The following is an 18,485-nucleotide window of genomic DNA, read 5'->3' as shown; positions in this document are numbered from 1 at the left end:
CACTTATCCAGTCAAGAAATTATTAAAATAAAACAACAAACATATACGTTATTATGCCCACCTATGTGTGCTGCACTGCAAGAACATTTCTGAAGAGCCAGAAACTGTACATGATGTCTTAAGTGCTCACCACCATTATTTAAAGCATTCTTATGTGTACATGCACACTGCATTTTGCCAGTCCCATCCAATACAAATACAGACTGCAAACTGTACTGGGAGTACATACTTGCATAGTTTTAACTGTATATGTGTAAAGTATGTCTAGACTTTACATGCTACTTAGTCTAAGGTGCTACGATCAAAATAAATTAAATTAAATAAACCTCCCTGTCCCACATCACAATTACCACCTCCCGCCCTTATAATGGTGAGAAAAACACAAGACATATTCAGGGCAAAGTACAGTTTTGTACCTACCATAAATGTAGATGTTCGAGGATCCACATTGCTGCAGTCCTAACTATTGGGTAGTCCGCTGTCCAGTCGGCCCGAATACCAAAGTATATGGCTGACGTCGGTCAAGGCGCATTAGACTGACGTCAGTACGTCAGGGTACTAATGCGCATGACCGACGTCATATCCTCAGTCTTTTCTTGCCCCAGATGTCAGAAGACCCTAAAAAGACAAGGCCAAAACCAAAAACTCCAAACATACCTGCACCAAAAATATGTACAATATATATAAAATTTCCAGAATATAACCTCACCTACACAACCACCCCTAAACACAGAGGGGAAGGAGGGAGGGTAAATTGGACTGCAGCAATGTGGATCCTCGAACATCTACATTTATGGTAGGTACAAAACTGTACTATGTTCTTCATTCCACATTGCTGCAGTCCTAACTATTGGGTAGAATCCCAAAGCAGAGGTAAGGGAGGCTGGCAAATCATAAGGAAGCAGGAGCTGACAACATGCCTTGCAAAATAGCTGTGGCAAACCAGCCCTAGACTTAGAGTAGAGAGGAAGGTGGTAATGCTTAGAGAAAGTATGCACTGAACTCCAAGTAGCTGCCTCCAAAATATCCTTAGTTGCCACCCCTTAGAAATGCTGTTGAAGTGGCAGTAGCCCTAGTGGAATGAGGCCTAATCCCAGCTGGAATCTCCTTGCCATGATGGGAATAACAAAATGCAATGCAAAACCCAATCCACCTAGAAATAGTTTGTTTTGACACAGGCTTGCCGTGCGAACTCAAAGCAAAAGAAACAAACAACTGCTGAGACTGCCTAAAATCCTTAGTCCTGCTTAAATAATATCGCAATTGCCTGTGTACATCTAAAGTGTGCAAAATCTTTTCCCCTTTATTTTGGGGATCTGCATAAAAAGTAGGCAAATGAATAGTTTGGTTTAAAGCCACACTAGAAACCACCTTAGGCATAAAGGAAGGATTAGTACGTAATGATACCCTATCCTTATGAAAAGTCAAAAAAGGCTCAACCGCCATAAGGGCCTGCAACTCAGAAACCCTTCTTGCAGAAGTAATGGCCAACAAAAAAGCAGTCTTCCATGACAAGTATTTCAATTCAGCAGTAGCCGCAGGCTCAAAAGGTTGTAGAGTAAGTTTCTCCAACACAAAATTGAGATCCCAAGCAGGAGTAGGAGCTCTACGTGGGGGTCTTATATTCTTTGCCCTCTAAGAAATTGCTTGAACAAAGGATGTGAAAACAATGGTGGGTCACAATCATAGTGAGCTGAAATTGCTGCAGCATGAATCTTAATGGAAGAGAAAGACAAACCTTTGTCCAATAACTCAGTAAGATATTGAAGAGCCACACTCAAATTAGGCTCAGAAATCTCCAAATTCTTTGCTGCAGTCCAAAATAAAAATCTCTTCCATTTTTCTGCACACCTTCCTTGTACTAGGTCTTCTGGCTTCCATAATCACATTTAAAACTTGTTGAGGAAGTTGAGACCTGCTGTCTTTCAAAACAGAATATGCCAGGCTGTTAGATGAAGAGAGTGAAGCTTGACATTGAGCAGGTGACCGTCCCTCTGAGACAACAGGTGTGGAATCAAGGGTAAAGGCCATGGAGGCTTCCTTACCAGACTCCTCAGTAATGGGTACCAGTGCTGCCGAGGCCAATCTGGAGCTATTAAAATCATCCTTGGCTTGTCTTGTCTGACCTTTAGAAGCACCTTTGGGAGAAGAGGCAGAGGTGGAAAAGCATACACATGAAGATTTTTCCAACTGAAAGAAAAAGCATCCACTTTCCAAGCTGTGTGATGAAACCTCTTTGTGCAGAACTTTGGCAGCTGGTGGTTTAGTGGAGAAGCGAACAGATCTATGTCTGGAGTTCCCCAGGACACTGTCAAGTTTTGAAATACATGAAGATCCAGTTTCCACTCGTGGGGATCCATGATTTGTCTGCTTAACACATCTGCTAAGGAGTTCTGTGCTCCCGGCAGAAACCTTGCCTGAAGAGTTAGTTGCAAGCTGAGCGCAGTCTCCCATAAAATCATTGCTTGCCTGCACAATGGGTAAGAATGTGTTCCCCTTGTTTGTTGATGTACCACATGACAGTTGTGTTGTCTGTTAGAATCAACACCTGCCCTGGAAGAAGTAACTCCTTGAAAGCCATTAATGCAAACTGGACCGCTAACATCTCTTTCATGTTGATATGTAGATGCTGTAGTCTGGCAGGCCACTTGTCTTGTATCCACTTTCCATTTAGATGAGCTCCCCAAGCAATGTCTGAGGCATCTGTCGTTAGAATCTGACTCGCCTCTGGCCGGGTCACAGGGAGTCCCTTGTTTAGGTGACATTCCTGAGCCCACCACAAAAATTCCTTTTGAATGCAAGGTATTATTTGAATGACAGTGTCCAAATCCTGGCAGTGCTGTGTCCATACATTTGAGATACCATTGCAGCTTCCTCATATGCAGTTTGGCATTGGGAAGCACCAGAATACAAGATGCCATGAACCCTAAGGCTTGAAGGACTGTCCTTGCAGTCAGCCCGGACTGAAGAGATAGTTGATGGAAGTAACTGGAAAGATTCTTTTGTTTGTCCGGGGTTAAAAAGGCCATCTGGGCTGCTGTATTCAGTCTCACACCCAGAAAGCACATGTCTTGAGAGGGTACTAGACTGGACTTTATTTCATTCACAGAATACCCTAGGCATCTTAGCACTGCTATCACATATTCCAAATGCTGTAGGTGGTCTTCCTTTTCTTGAGCCAGAATCAGGCAGTCGTCCAAGTAAGGATAGATTTGAATTCCTTTTAGCCTGAAGTAAGCTATCACTGGAGCCAGAACCTTTGTGAATACTCTGGGCGCAGTAGATAAGCCAAAGGGCAATGCAGAGAACTGATAATGAGAATTTCCAGCTCGAAAACGCAGATACTTCCTGCAACTTAGTCTTATAGGCACATGAAGGTAAGCTTCCTTGAGATCTAAAGTTACCATCCAGTGATCTCTGCCCAGCAGAGGTAAAAGCTGTTGTAACATCAACATTTTGAACTTGGGAATGTCCAGATAAGTGTTGAGGATAGATAAATCCAAAATTGGTCTCCACGTGTTCCCCTTCTTCGGTACTAGGAACAGGCGAGAATAAAATCCTAGGCCCCTTTCTGGCACAGGAACTGGCTGAATGGCCCCTATTTGGAGCAACAGAGAAATTTGCTTGTGAGCCTCTGTTCTTTGTAGAGGAGGAATGTCTGGCATGCCTTTGAAAGGAGGCAAGGTATGGAAATAAAACCTGTAACCGTGGTGAATGATATCCAGAACCCATCTGTCTTGGGTAATTAAATCCCAATTTTCTTTGAAAAGAGACAGCCTTCCTCCCAAAGGTGCTGCCAGGCGAGAATGTACTGGCAGCTGAAAAGGCAGGTCATTGGGTCTGTTTACGAAAGGACTGACCCCTGCCCTCACCAGAAGTCTGAGCAGGTGAACTCCTGTTCTAGGCCTAAAAGAACCTTGAGCTCTGCCCCTACCACGCCTAGACCTACCCCTAGACTGGGAATCATAAGCAGGATAAGTCCATCCCTTAGTAGGCCAATTTCTACTAAACTTGGAGGCTGCACCTGCAAAAATCCTTAACAGTTTGCATAGACTTAGCCTTGTCCTCCATTTTCTTTAAAACTGCTTCCACAGGCGAACCAAACAACACATCAGACTGTAAAGGAGCATCCAAAATCCTTGTCTTAACATGCTCAGCTAAATTCTGATCCCTCAACCAGGCGTGCCTACGAAGAACAGAACCAGTGGCAGCCACCCTCGAGGAGGCCTGCACAGCATCAAAACCACACTGCAAGGAATGCTTACCCACCTGTTCAGACACATGAACTAAATCCTGTAACTCTTTACACTCAATACCTTCAGCCAGAGCATCCACCTTAGACTTCAATTGTGAAAGGAGATAATTCTGATATTTTAACATATGAAACTGACAATTCAACGCCTCATGGCTAAAGTGGAAGAAGTATACACTTTCTTTCCCCATCTATCCAAAGCCCTTGCCTCTTTATCAGGAGGAACAGGATTTTTAATAACAGAAGCCTTCACACCTTTAGGCCCCTGAGAGACAGTTTCGGGTCTGCCCTAGGACTCTTAAAAGATACTTATGGGCTTCAGGCACCCTATAGTACCTATCCGGTTTAACTGGGGCAAGAGGCAAAGAATCAGGATTCAGGGAAGCCTCTGCAAAACATCTTCTACCACATTCAGAACAGGAGGTATAGCTAAAGGCCTATGCTGGGGTAAAACAAGAATTCTCTAAGCCTCTTCCTGGAATCAGAGAAATCTTGACCTTCCCATTTAAAATGCTCCCTCATGGAATGCAGAGTCTCGAAAATGAAAAATCCTCAGGAGGCGGCTGAAGGAGTAGAATCATCCACATCAGAATCAGAAAAGGAGGATACTCCTGCAAGTCTTCAGCCGAAGACTCAGAAGCCTCGAACATTGCTCAAAACTCTCAAACTCAGGTTCCACCCTAGGCCTCTTATCAGGAGGGGGCATAGAACCTCTAATCATTGTAATCAAATCCTCTGCCATTTTTAGCATATGCTTCTTAGGCAAAGACCCTGAAACACTCGGAGAAACCCCCACTGAAGCTAAACTAGGCCTGCCTCTTAAAGAAGCCTTGGAAACAGAAGGGGAGGCCCTAACCACCTTAGGAAGAGAGGGAAGAACAGCCACCTGAGAAGCCCCTTCAGCCTGGCCTACTTCCTGAGAGGACACATCCTGCAACAGTAAAGTTTCTCCCTGAGACTCCAAAGAAACTCCTGGCAGAACCTCCGCTCCACTGAGCGTTCTAAAGAACCGACGTCCGGGACTGTCGGTTCTTCCACTCTAGGCTTCGCTGCTTTGTCCTTGCGCTTTTTGGCCGAAGCGGGCGTCGGAGCATCCGACGGCATTTTATAATTACAACGCTTCCCAAACACTAACCTGGCACAGTCTAACCTTCTCTTAATAGTGCGTTTGTTAAATCTAGCACAAGAGCGGCATCCAACAACGTCGTGCTCAGGCCCTAAACAAGGTATACACAAAGTATGGTAATCCCTATGAGGTATCTGTTTCCCACAAGAAATACAGTTATTCACTTTTTCTGACATCCGGTTAAATACTGAGGCAAGAAAAAACCAAAATATTCCCCAACGGGGTACTTAGCCAACTTTGATTCGGTCTGAAACTCTGACTTCAGAAACTTTCAGAACGCCAACCTGCACTCGCAAAACTGCTTCTGCATCGGACCATGCGGCAAAAAAGACTGAGGATATGACGTCGGTCATGCGCATTAGTACCCTGACGTACTGACGTCAGTCTAATGCGCCTTGACCGACGTCAGCCATATACTTTGGTATTCGGGCCGACTGGACAGCGGACTACCCAATAGTTAGGACTGCAGCAATGTGGAATGAAGAACATCCACACAGTATATATTGCTCCGTACTGCAAAATAACAAAGTGAAAGTGTTAAATTGTGCAACCACACAGGACAACTAAACATTATATGCCTTCCACTTCAAAACTGCAGTTTCTCACTGCATTAAGGAACAGTCCAGCTTCAGCTACCACACCTTGTCTTGGCCTTTACAACAGCCAGCACATTTTATCATACTTAACCTCATACTGACCTGGAGCACAGACTTTTTCCCTGATCTAGAGACCGTTTTAACTGAACAGCAGCCGGCTGCAACATTGGAATTCATGAAACAGACAGATAAGCTAAGTAAAGTTAGGAATCTGCATTTAATCTGTGAAAATTTCTTTGTAAATTTACAAAATTTCTAAGTTTTATACCAAATTTTCAAATTACCACATATCGAATATTACTTTATGAAGGACTATAAGACAAAAATTATGGTGTTCAGTATTAACAGTCCTTTTTTTTTGTAAAAGTAGTTGTTTGTTAATTGGCACATGGGTTTTAGGTAACTTTTTTACTGCAGAGTACAGTCATGTACAGAATATTTAATGGAGACAAAAGGCATATGCAACTACTGCACAGAAAGGAATTCAGAAAATATTAAATGAAAAATAAAGCCAAACCTCTCAACTTCTGAACATCAAAAATCTTAGCAGTGACCTTTAAAAATGATAGCAGATGATCAGAAATAGGAGCACTTTCTTATTTTTCACCATAGAAGATCTTTGTCATCTACACCATATGTAGTCAGTGGTAGGAAATCACTGTATAAGCTTATTTATTTAATAAGGTTATGTATAGTTCTGAGTTTGAGCAGCATAAGTAAATCTAGGAGAAGCAATAGTAAAGTTAAGGTCCAAAATCATAGCAATTTGTGAACTGATAGCAGTTGAAAGGTATGTCAGAGAGCAAAGTGACATCCATGTACTACAGTATTCTGCATATAATGTATAAGCAGAGGTTTTAGAATGGTATATACTAATCATCATATTTAGCTTGTCTTATATTTTAAATGTTGGGGCATGTGTACTGTGGGGTCAAGTTGTTATAGAGTTAATACTACAGATCCTCATGTCCTGACTGTTCTTACTGTATGTTGCTACAGGTTCTGTGCCCAGCTGGTTTCCATGTATTCCAACATTCTTTCCTTCAGCATTGATTCCTCGCTTTTCCATCCTGATAGAAAGGTTGACGAATCCCAACCCTTATCTTGCCCTCCTAGTCTTATGAAGTGGAATTGCATCTCCCATCGTCCCATCTTTAATAAACATTACTTTTTCCCACTGTTTGTTGAAAACGCTAGTTAACATAACAAGTTTGATGATTTTTTCTTTAAGGACTCTGGGGTCAGTTCAGTCAGATCCTGTTGCACTGACCAGCTTCTGTTTTGTAGTTTTGACCAACTCTTTCCTCGTAAAAGGCCTTCATCAACTAATTTATTTTTTGAATTTTATTGGATAGAGTTTATGTATCTTGTTTGGTTTTGTTCATGAAAACATATTAAATGCGTAGCCCTTCTTCTTCATCCTCCTTTTCGGCCCACATCCTCTCCATATTGTTTTACACTATTTGGTAATGGCTTTTATTGTTATTTTATTAATATATAAAATGTTTCATCTCCCTTCATTGTTGAAAGTGCTTATCCTTTCCTCAGTATGGATCTTTCACTTCTTTGACTGATATTTCGGCTTCCTTTGGTATTCTTGTGTCTTTTCTTTCTTTCCTTCTTCACCAGCTCCTTTATTTCCTTATATTTCCTAAATATAGTTGTGTTGTTGTTTAAACTTCTTTTTTCACTTATAGTTTTGGTGCAACCCCTCCCCCCCTTCACACAATCCATCATCTGCCATGCCCCAATGCATCTCCTCAATCTTCTTAGCAAGGCAGAGGGGAAAAAGGTGGGTGGTGCAAAATGGCATCCTGAGGCTTTTCATGTTTGTTGTACTTTTAATCTCACTCACTCACTCAGCAAAATGTGCAGGGGCATCACTGATTATTAAATTATGTGAATCTAGTGCTGTGAGCATGGCAGCCTTTGCAAATTATCTGCCGTTTGTCCTCAGTATTTTTGTGTGAGTTAGACTTTCCAGCCTCAAACAGGGGACTGGTGCTATGTTGTCACCTCTTACTCAAACCCAGTCTCCTGAGTCGCAGTCAGGGTGGCTCCTTACTCTGTGCCACAGAGACATTTTTTTTTCTTACTCCACTGTCCTTTACTGCCAGCTTGATTGAGAAGCACAGCATTACATCTTCCTTATCCACCAATATGTGCTGATATGGATATACAGCTGGGTAGAGCCTACTTGTTATGGACACCTGGGAAGAAAATCTTCAGGCAGTAAAATAATGGTGATAAACTCAGAACAACACAAATTTAAAATGCTTGTGTTTAAAAAACATGAGAAATGTAAAGTCATATACCTTAAAAAAAGAAATTAAAACAAGAATACTCCTACACTAGCATGATGCAAATTAGTAAACACTGATGAGCCAACCAAATAATGAGCAAGTATGGCTGCAAATGAGTGCTGCAGACCACAGTGCCGATGTGGGGATGGTCTGTACAGTAGGAGATTACCTATGGCTGAATAACAGGTGATGGAACTAGCTGCTGAGTGGTGAGGAGGCAGATCTCATTCAGCATGCTTTCATGACCTGTGTGTTGCTAATTTAAACCAATGTTTTATGTACTATTTTCTTTTTACTAAGTGTTTAGCAGTTGTAAGAACCCTATGCAAAAGTTGGAAGTTGTCTGTGAAGAAGTAACTGTGGGAAGTGTTAAAATGCCATGATCGACCTCGGAAATATATATTTGTCTTTTGGAGACTGCAGTTTATGTGCCCAAATACCAGCCATGTAAAGCAGTGTATAATGTAATATAAACAAAGGAGAAAAATCAGTCAAAATATCTTTATAAGGTAGAACAGATGGAAAATAGTAATTTACACATTGCATATAAAGAAAGTCATGAACATGCAAAAACTTGTATTCTCTCAAATATCTGTATTTCTTCTTCTTCTTTTGGCTTTTCCCAGTTAGGGGTCGCCACAGAGGAACTCCCATCCGCTAATGATTGGCAGTAGATTTTTACTGTGCCGAGGTGCCAGCCCGATGCCCAGCCTTCAACGAAAGCATGCCCATTCACGCATGTCTTTTGAATGCCACTCCACTGCATGGAGGACATGCAGACTCCACACAGAAGGTGCTCCGGCTGAGAATCGAATGGGAGAACCTCTTGCTGTGAGGCAACAACGCTACCGCTGCACCACCGCGGCTACTCAAATATCTGTATTTACACAAGTAAATCATCTAAAAGGAATATATGTGAAGGGAGCAAGTGTGGAGCAGCATTTAGGGATACTGCTCAGGCATATTATATGACACCACTTCTGCATATAGATTATAGATAGCTTACTAAATAAATGTGCAGAACTTTGAGTCTGCAGCACCAAGAAATTGGCATTACTCAAAGTACAGCTGTGTAAAATGTTCCCTTAATAACGGTAGATGTCCTTTTCACTGTTGCTGTATTCATCACCTCTGAGATATCCTGCCAATGAGAACCTAACATCTGGCCAGTGTACCAAAGCCTTTATTACCTAGGGAGTGTCTTACGTCAGACATATGGTCCCCATTAAAGCATAGGGCATTGCTCTCAACCTTCCATGTCCAACATGAGGAACACTAGCCCTCATAATGTGGAACAAGTGGGCAAAATGTGGAACACATACTAATGGCTTACTAACAACTTCAACTAGGAAGGTCATAGAATGGTTAAAATATGCTGGTTTTACTCATAAAGAAGATCTTTTAATGAATTAATATGATTCATTTCTATTTACAATGGATTTCACTTAAAAAAAACCCTAACATTGAATGTGCAACAGAGTCTTTCAATGTGGAACTTCGAGGAACATGAACTTTTTAAGACCCCAAATGAGGTACGTTCCCCGTAATGAGGTACACTTGAGAGGTGTAGGGCATAAGGGTAACATACATACACTCCTAACTCACAACTGAAGTGCTCCAGGAGATCCAGGATCTCCAGTGGAAAAGAGAACATATGCATCCAGAAAAAGAAGACTAGAAGAGGAACCTCTCAAACAGAATGAGAATGCCACCCATACAAACAGAACAGACAATGGGGATAAGGGGGAGGGAGTGAATACTGCAACAGTGAAAAGGACATGTAGTGTTAAGGTAAGGTTTTACACAACTGTACTATGTCCTTCCATATCACTGTTGCAGTACTCGTCTTCTCTGGGAGAGTACAAAAGCTAAAATGAAGGCAGGGAGGAAGAAGACAAGGAGGAGCCCTCCACAAATCCTTGAAGGATAGCCTTGGCAAAACATGTTGTGACCCTGGAAATGACATCAAGCTTGTAATGTTTAGTGACTGTGCGAACAGAGGACCAAGTAGCAGCTTTATGCATGGAGTTGATATCTAAGCCCTTGAAGAAAGCTACTGCTGTAGCAGAATGAGCCCTCACAGAAGCAGACAACTGATTGCCATGAAAAGAACAACAATGAAATGGCCTTTGAAATCCAGGAGGGGATTGTTTGCTTAGAAACTGCCAAACCTAATGTCCTAGCATGTAAAGAAAAAAAGTTGATCAGACTTGTGAAATGCCTTTGTTTTGTCTAAATAATATTTGAGCTGTCTGTGCAAATCCAAGGTATGAAGAACCTGCTCACTAGCTGACTGTGGAGAAGGGAAGAAAGAAGGAAGTTGTATAGATTGTTTAAGGGACAGGTTATTAACCACCCTGGGCATAAAAGAAGGATTTGTATGGAGAAACACCTTCTGTCTATGAAAAACCAAAACAGGACGGACCACCATCAAAACCTGGAGCTCAGATATTCTTCTGGCAGGGGGTGAAGTAACCAATAAAACAATCTTTCAGGTGCAATGTTGCAAAGCAGCAGCAGGCTCAATAGAAGCCTGAGTCAGCTTTTTAAGGACAAAATTAAAATCCCAAGGAGGAAGAATGGACTTTCTTGGAGGATCTGATGTGAAGGACACCTTTATGAAACTGCTTGACCTCAAACCTACAAACCAAAGGGGGAGTAAGTGGTAGACAGGAAGAAATATCTGACAAGTGGGATTTCACTGAAGAATATGCCAGACCGGCATGTAGTAGCCCATGGAGGTAGGAAAGAACTAGGGAGAGCACCAATGAAAAGGGGTCCTGGTGATGTTTAAGACACCAAACGGAAAACCTCTTCCATTTGGACATGTACAATTTTCTGGTATTGAATTTCCTGGCTTCATGCAGGACCCTAAGCATGTTCTCAGAAAAGTAGTGTCGGAAAGGAATCAAAATGCTGACAGTTGAAGAGTGGACAGGTGAGGATGAAGGAGAGTCCCTTTGTCCTGTGTGAAAAGATCCTTGTGGTGAGGTAACTTGTAATGACTGCCCCTGGCTAGATGAAATAAGAGTGGGAACCAGTGCTATCTGGGCTAAAAGGGAGTCACCAGCAAGTTATTTAGAGAGGCCTTATCTATTTTGTGAAGAACCTTTGGAAAAAGAGGAAGGGTAGGACAGACATACAGGAACATCTGCTTCCAAGAAAAAAACATGATGTCCACATTCCAAGCCAAAGGACTTTGGGACAGAACTGAGGGAACTGTCTGTTCAGAGGAAAATCAGAGAGATCTACTTGAGGAATATCCCACAAACTATGTTTAGAAATACATCCCTGTGAAGCACCCATTCGTGATGCTGTGCTCTGCACCTACTGAGAAACTCTGCCACAAGATTAAGCACTGAAGATATACAGACTGCCTATAAGATGACCTACAAATTAATGGCTATTTCCCATGGTAGACGGGCTAACATGCAAAGAAGTTCAGACCTTGTGCCCCCTTATTTCTTAATATACTGCTTTACTGTGGGATTGTCTTTGTAAACTTTCAAAGGACCCAGACTGTATGGAAAAGCTTGAAGTGCCAGGATGAGAGCCTGCATTTCCTTGATGTTGAAGTGATCCACCGTCTGATGAGGGGACCAAAGGCCTTGCACCTTCAAGATACTTGAAGTGGCCCCTCACCCCAGCTCTGATGCATCCATGAAGAGTTCCTGAAACAGCTGAGGAGGGTGGAAAGGAACACCTGGATTAAGAGAGAGCTGCTGAATCCAGTAGTGAAATTCCAGTTTGAGACAAAGGAGCACAGAAACCAGGTGGTCAAGCAGGTGGAGGTTTTGAAGTCACATTGATTTTAGGTACCACAAACTTCTTCATATACCTAGCCCAGTAAAGCATGGGGATGGTAGATGCCATTAACCCCAGAGCCCTGAACTACTTGGTTGGAAGAGAGGACATAGGAAGCAGGGACAGAAGATAAGTTGTGAGGGACAAAATGTTAAGGCAGGAAGAGATGCCAACATTGGAAGAGTCTGGAACTTGCAGCCTAGGAAAATGTAATCCTGAGATGAAGTCAACATTGACTTCTGGAGGTTGATGGTGAACCCCAGGCTGTGCACCAGAAGTTGGGTAAAATAAAGATCCTGCACAAACATGGATTGGGATGGGGCCTGAAGCAAGAGGTCATCCAGATAAGGAAGCATTTGAATGCCCCGAAACCTGCAAAATGTGACTAAAGGGGATAGACATTTGGTGAACACTCTTGGGGCAGTTGAAAGCTCAAAAGGCAAAGCAGGAAACTTAAAGCAAGAGGAAGAAACATAGAAACTCAAATATTTCCTGAGTAGAGGATGGATAGGAATGTGAAGGTAGGCATCCTTCAGATCCAAGGACACCAGAAAGGCCAGGGGAAACAACAGAGAAAACAGAGTCTGAAGGGACAGCATTCAGAAGGATGGTACTGTAAGAAAGGGGTTCAGAAAGGACATATTCAGGACAGGACTCCAAGACTCCTCTTTGTGGGAGGCCAAAGACATTTTGGAATAGAAATTCAAACTCCTTTCAGTCTGTGGAACTTGGTAGAATGATACCCTGGTTCAGAAGATCCTGAAGTACCCTCAAAAAATGAAGAAACTATTCTGCAGGGGGTTTATGAATACCAGTGGAGGAGGGAAGGATCTTCCAGGTTGTTGCTCATATGGTCAAGATAAAACAGATGAGCATCTGTGGGTCCTGTTCAAGCAGCTTTATTATGTACAAACACATCAGGATTGAGGCTTAGTAACAACTTATAAACAAACTAGCTATCATACATGCTCACACTCTGGCTGCACTCTGAAAATGGCACTAAAGCTAGCATGTGCCTGCTATTTATATGCACGTGCTGTCCTTGGAAATACTTCATAAAAGTACAACACACACACACACACACACACACACACACACACACACACACACACTATTCTATACAGGTCAAAAAGGAACCATGCCAGATAAGAGAGAGAACCCAGGTGCCTGTGGTAATCAGCTGCCAAACTGGAGGAGAGAGAAAACCTGAAGGACAAGGGAACCTGACCGAGATGAAGGAAGGGCAGACGGTCAGATGGCTGCCGACTTGTCAGGAAAGGACTGCTTCTCTGGTCTGGGCATTTGAGTCAACTTATAAAATACACCTAGGAGCCTTCTTACCTTTGGAAGACTTGTCTAGGTAGTCTATGCAAAAAAGAAGTCTTACTAGAATAGCTCCTCTGAAACTTGGTAAAAGATGAAACAATATGTGCGTCAAATCTTTCAGGACCTTAACTTGGCAATGTAAGCTCTTGAAAAGTTCAGCCACAGCAGTGCCAAACAAATTCTGATTATGCAAGGGCGCTTCCAGAAGCTATGCCTTGATATCATTTGGAAAATCCTGAAGGTGAAGCCAGGAATAGTATCTCATTACAGAGCCAGATGCAGCAGTCCTAGAAGATGCACCAGCTGCATCCTAGCTGCATTTAGCAGAGTGATGGGCAATCTGAAAAGTGGAAGTGAGTAAGAAGAGCACTGAGGTCTTACTCTCAGAGTCACACATATCAGAAACAATCTTCCCAATCTGGGAAAGAAGAGATGGGATGTCTCTTGTTATACGAATCTGGTAATTGACGGCCCTGAAGGATAAAACAGCCAGTGTGTATATCTTCTTACTAATCCTTTCCATGGCTCTACTGTCCTTATCTGAAGGAGGGAGCTTGGAAGAAGGCCACAGACTAGAAGGCTTATCAGTAGATACAGAAAATACTGCAGGATCAGACGAAGGGCACTTCTGCAAGAATTTACAAGCATCCATCACCTTATAAAATTCCAAAAACAGACGTCCAAAAGGCTGAAGTTGAGTAAAAACAGTTTTAATAACAGTAATAGATGTACACAAACTGGTGAGTGCTTTCGTGGCTTACCCGCTTCTTCAGACCATGAAAGAATAAAAGGCACTTAAAACCTTATGTACAGATAACCAGCCGTACAATTAAGGGATGTCAGATCTCATGGTGAAATTAATGATGCAATTCTGTCCTCTTCAGGGCAGGTTTTAAAGACACAGCATTATTCAGACCTGGGTATACAGTAGCCCTCAGGTCAAGAATCCATCTTAACTCAATGTATTCTGTTTCATTAGCTATATCACCTCCTCTTATATTAGTTCCAACTTTATGCAGAACCAAAAACTTAAAACGATGGGTATCATCAGTTTCATCACATGTTTGGCTAGCGCATTACTTTCTTTCCTACTGTGCATATCATTATTATGCTCAAGTACTCTTTCTTTGAGCGTTTGATTGGTTTTCCCAATATAGAGCCCTTCACATACAGTGCACTGTGCCCAATGCACTATGTTCTTATCTGTGCGGTCAGCATAAAAACTAAACTCAATCGTTCTCATAGTTCTAGGGTGTGTAACAGATGTAACCGTCCACACATACCTACAGGCACAACATGATCTGCATGCATACATATGTCTCTCCTTACAGAATGTACCCAGTCTATATATATAGTTCTGTCTGTAACATAGACGTTGCGTCAGGGTTTTATTGTTTTTATAGGAGAATCGTGACTGGGGTCTGACCACATTACCTACACTTGGGTCCATCACGAGTATTGGCCAGTTCTTTTTCACCACATCACAAATTCACAAATGACGTTAATGTTACTTGAATACAATAGAGTTACCCCTCTCCGACCTATAGTTTCGGGGAGAGGGTGGCTGACTGAGCCCATCTCTATACATGTGGTTGTGGTTGTATATATGTGTGTGTGTGTGTGTGTGTGTGTGTGTGTGTGTGTGTGTATGTATATGTATATATATATATATATATATATATATATATATATATATATGTGTGTGTGTGTGTGTGTGTGTGTGTGTGTGTGTGTGTATTGGTTTTGCATAAAGTTGGTACTAATATAAGAGGCGGTGATATAGCTGATGAAACAGAATATACTGAGTTAGGATGGATTCTTGACATGAGGGCTACTGTATACACAGGTCGGAATAATGCTGTGTCTTTAAAGCCTGCTCTGAAGAGGAGAGGATTGCATCATTAATTGTACCATGTGATCTCACATCACTTAATTTTATGGCTGGTTACCTGTATATAAGGTTTAAGTGCCTTTTATTTTTTCATGGTCTGAAGAAGCGGGTAAGCCAGGAAAGCACACACCATTTTGTTTTGTGTACATCTATTACTGCTATTAAAACTGTTTTTACTCAACATCAGCCTTTTGGACATCCATTTTTGGAATATTATTGTGTTTGGACTTGGTCTGGGTTCCTACTGAGTTGTTGTTATAACCTTATAAAACCTATCAGGTTTCCTAGGAGCTGGAGGATGAGAGTCCGGTGTCAGGGTAGCAGCAGTGAAGGTAGCCAGTAGAGCAACCAACACAGGAGGGACAGCTGAAGATTTAGGAGAGTCCATTTATAACAAGTAATACCTTTTCTGGACATCTGATGCTTGGTAGCAATCCCATTTGAAGTGCACCATCATATGTCGAATCATGTCACCAAAGGACACTCAGGACTGACAGATTCCTCCTCCTCAAACCCATAGTCTAAAGGTGAAGGCAATTGCAAGGAATAGGCTAAGGAGACGGCTTCCGAGTCATAATTCTTGTCTGAAGACTCCAGGTCCCTAGTCCTCTTTGTATTAGACTGCCAAGTAGATGCAGGAAACGAAACCCCCTGAGGAGACTTTAATGCCATCAAGGCATTGAAGAAGCCTTGAGTGAAATCCTGCCATTCCCTTTGCAAATACCTGGGAACTAACACCACATGCTAAGTTTTTTGCCTTTTCTTATAGGTTCATAGGTGTGTACCAGGCTAATGGCCCTGGAGCTTTAACAAGCCTAACCCATAGAAGTGCCGTGGCATCGTGCCACCCACTGTTAGTTCCCAGTGTGTCTGTCAAGCAGAGCCACTGGAGTGATCCCTGGAGTGAACTTTCTATTTCCCATCTACTCATCAAGATTGCTCTTGAAGAAGGCCAGTGAGATGCTTTGCTTGACATGTATGGGAAGTCTATTCCATAGCATGGGCAGTCTCTGGGCTATGAACCTTTCCCTCCAGCATGCTCTGTTGATTGTGGTAATGAGGTTGAGGTCTCTGGAGTGTGTGGTGCAGAGGGATTGGGATTTCTTTAGATGTAGCATTTCTAACAGAGCTGGGTCAGACATGGCTTTGTAAGTCAAGCAGAGATCGCCTCTTATAGATGATATGAGACAGAACAGCTGGAGTTTTTTGAGTCTGTCTGTGTAGGACATGTGTTTAAGGCCTAGGATCCTCTTCGTGAGGTACTTTTGTGGCCTTTCCAGCTGTTGCAGGTGTCTAGTGAGGTACATGCCAAATGGGGCATTATACTCGATGATTGGTCTAATGAGGGAATAGTAGAGAGAGAGAGAGATGATGACCTCTTTCTTCCTGGATGCAAAACAGTAGACAGATACTGGATCCCCTTAGAATGATACCAGAAACTTAGCCAATTGTTGAAGTCAATCATTTTCTGCTTGTACTGCGGTATCATTCTGGGTGACAGTAGGATGCTGCTCAGGGCTAGGATCATGCCTGCTTGGGCCATCGAGAACTCCACCATGTCTCTTTTCATGTAGTCCATGGAGGTGCATCTCAGGTCATTCACACCCACATGGACAATGACAGAGTCATACTTGCACTTGTGGAGTGACCTGAGTGCATGTGTTATGTATTGGATTCTGGCACCTGATAGACAGCTTTCTGTTACCTTTTCCTTATTCAACCTAGTGAGTGGGACATCTGTGTGCCTCACTATTGAGTCACCTATGATTAGTGTATTAGGCTGTTTTTCCTTAGGGGCTTAGGTTGAGGGTCACACTCTGTAGGTGAGCTATCTGTCTTGTGGTTTGTGCTGTGTTGTGATGGTCGAGTGAATTTCTGCCATGGAGGTCTCTGCTGTTTGGGTAGATTTTTACTGAGAGCCCAGCCTTCACTGGGATGTCCTTTCTGACAGAACATGGAGGTTTGGACCCCTGTCTGGATTCGATCAAGGTACCAGATCCACTTTCAGCAAGGATCTGAGGAATTCTTTTAGGTCCCTGGGAAATCAGCCATTGTTCTTTCTCAGCATCTGTGGCAGATGTTTATAAGGCCTCCTAGGATGTGCAAGAGGCAGGTTCTGTGCCGGCCTCCAAGAATGTCATTGCAGAAGAAACTTATGGCAATGCTAGACTATCCTTGGGTTCTTATTAACCTCATGAGAGATGTTTGGTGGAACCTGGATGGCAGCAGAATCTGGCCTAGACTTCCTGGCTTTCTTTTTTGAGCAGTGGTTGTACTTTACGGCAAGTAGATTCTGCCATGGTACCTTGGGCCAAAAGCTAGAAACATTGGTTCTCAAGGTAAATGGAAAGTGAAGTAAGGTGGCTATGCAAAGTCTTGGGTACAAAAGCCTGACAGGTAGAACACTGAGTGTGGTTGTGAGATGCACAGAGGCAAAACAGACATCTATCATGGCAGTCTTTATGAGGAATCTGCTTCCCACAGTGACATTTACCTTTCTTGGATTACATGTAACCCACTGAGTAATGTAAGAAAAAGAACCCCAATGGGTTACTTATCTGAATGTAGTCTCAGTATAACCAGCAAAGTGAAGGTCATTCAGACTGCTGTACTATAATGGTGTTTGGAAAGGCAATAATGAAGTTCTAAGTTGGCAGTGTACGTACATCACCTTTGTACTGTACTCTTGCACAGAAAGCATGTTTCTGACATACAGTGTTCTCTGGGTAATTAAGGCTTTGGTATACTGGCCAGACATTGCTATACCCTTGGCAGGAGATCCCAGAGGTGATGAATACTGCAACAGTGATATGGAAGGAAATCACTGTATCTGCACATTCTTGATGATGCAGTAGATTCAGAATAAATACAGAGTTCAAATGGGTGTAGAGGAGGGTATAATTAGAGAAAAATGAGAACAATTAGCTGTAGGAAGTAAGAAATGTAAGGTGGATGGTTAAGATCAGGGGACAGACAACAGGAGGAGAGCACAGGGTATGTAAAAAATGATAATATTGGAAGGCTGGGTGAGACAGCCCTGAAGTTTTAAGTGTGTATAAACAGTAGTCAGGCTGTATGCTGACATGAAAGCCTGATTGACTAACCCCACAGTTATAAAACCAAGTGATCTAGCTTATTGCTGAAGCATAGCAGAGAGACCACATGGCGGGCTGCACGTGCATTTTAT

The 18,485-nt window shown here is 42.5% G+C and overlaps 1 protein-coding gene across 4 annotated transcripts in view; it reads left to right on the top strand.

Annotated features, from left to right (window-relative positions):
• LOC122790109 (probable E3 ubiquitin-protein ligase MID2) overlaps positions 1-18,485 on the top strand; it is a 1,228,538-nt gene that overhangs the window by 1,167,339 nt on the left and 42,714 nt on the right. The gene's annotated exons all lie outside the window — the stretch shown is intronic.

This window comes from Protopterus annectens, chromosome 15.part0 (genome assembly GCF_019279795.1).
Source record: "Protopterus annectens isolate FY-2018-M chromosome 15.part0, PAN1.0, whole genome shotgun sequence".
NCBI lineage: Eukaryota > Metazoa > Chordata > Ceratodontiformes > Protopteridae > Protopterus > Protopterus annectens.
This window is presented reverse-complemented; position numbering and strand designations above follow the sequence as displayed.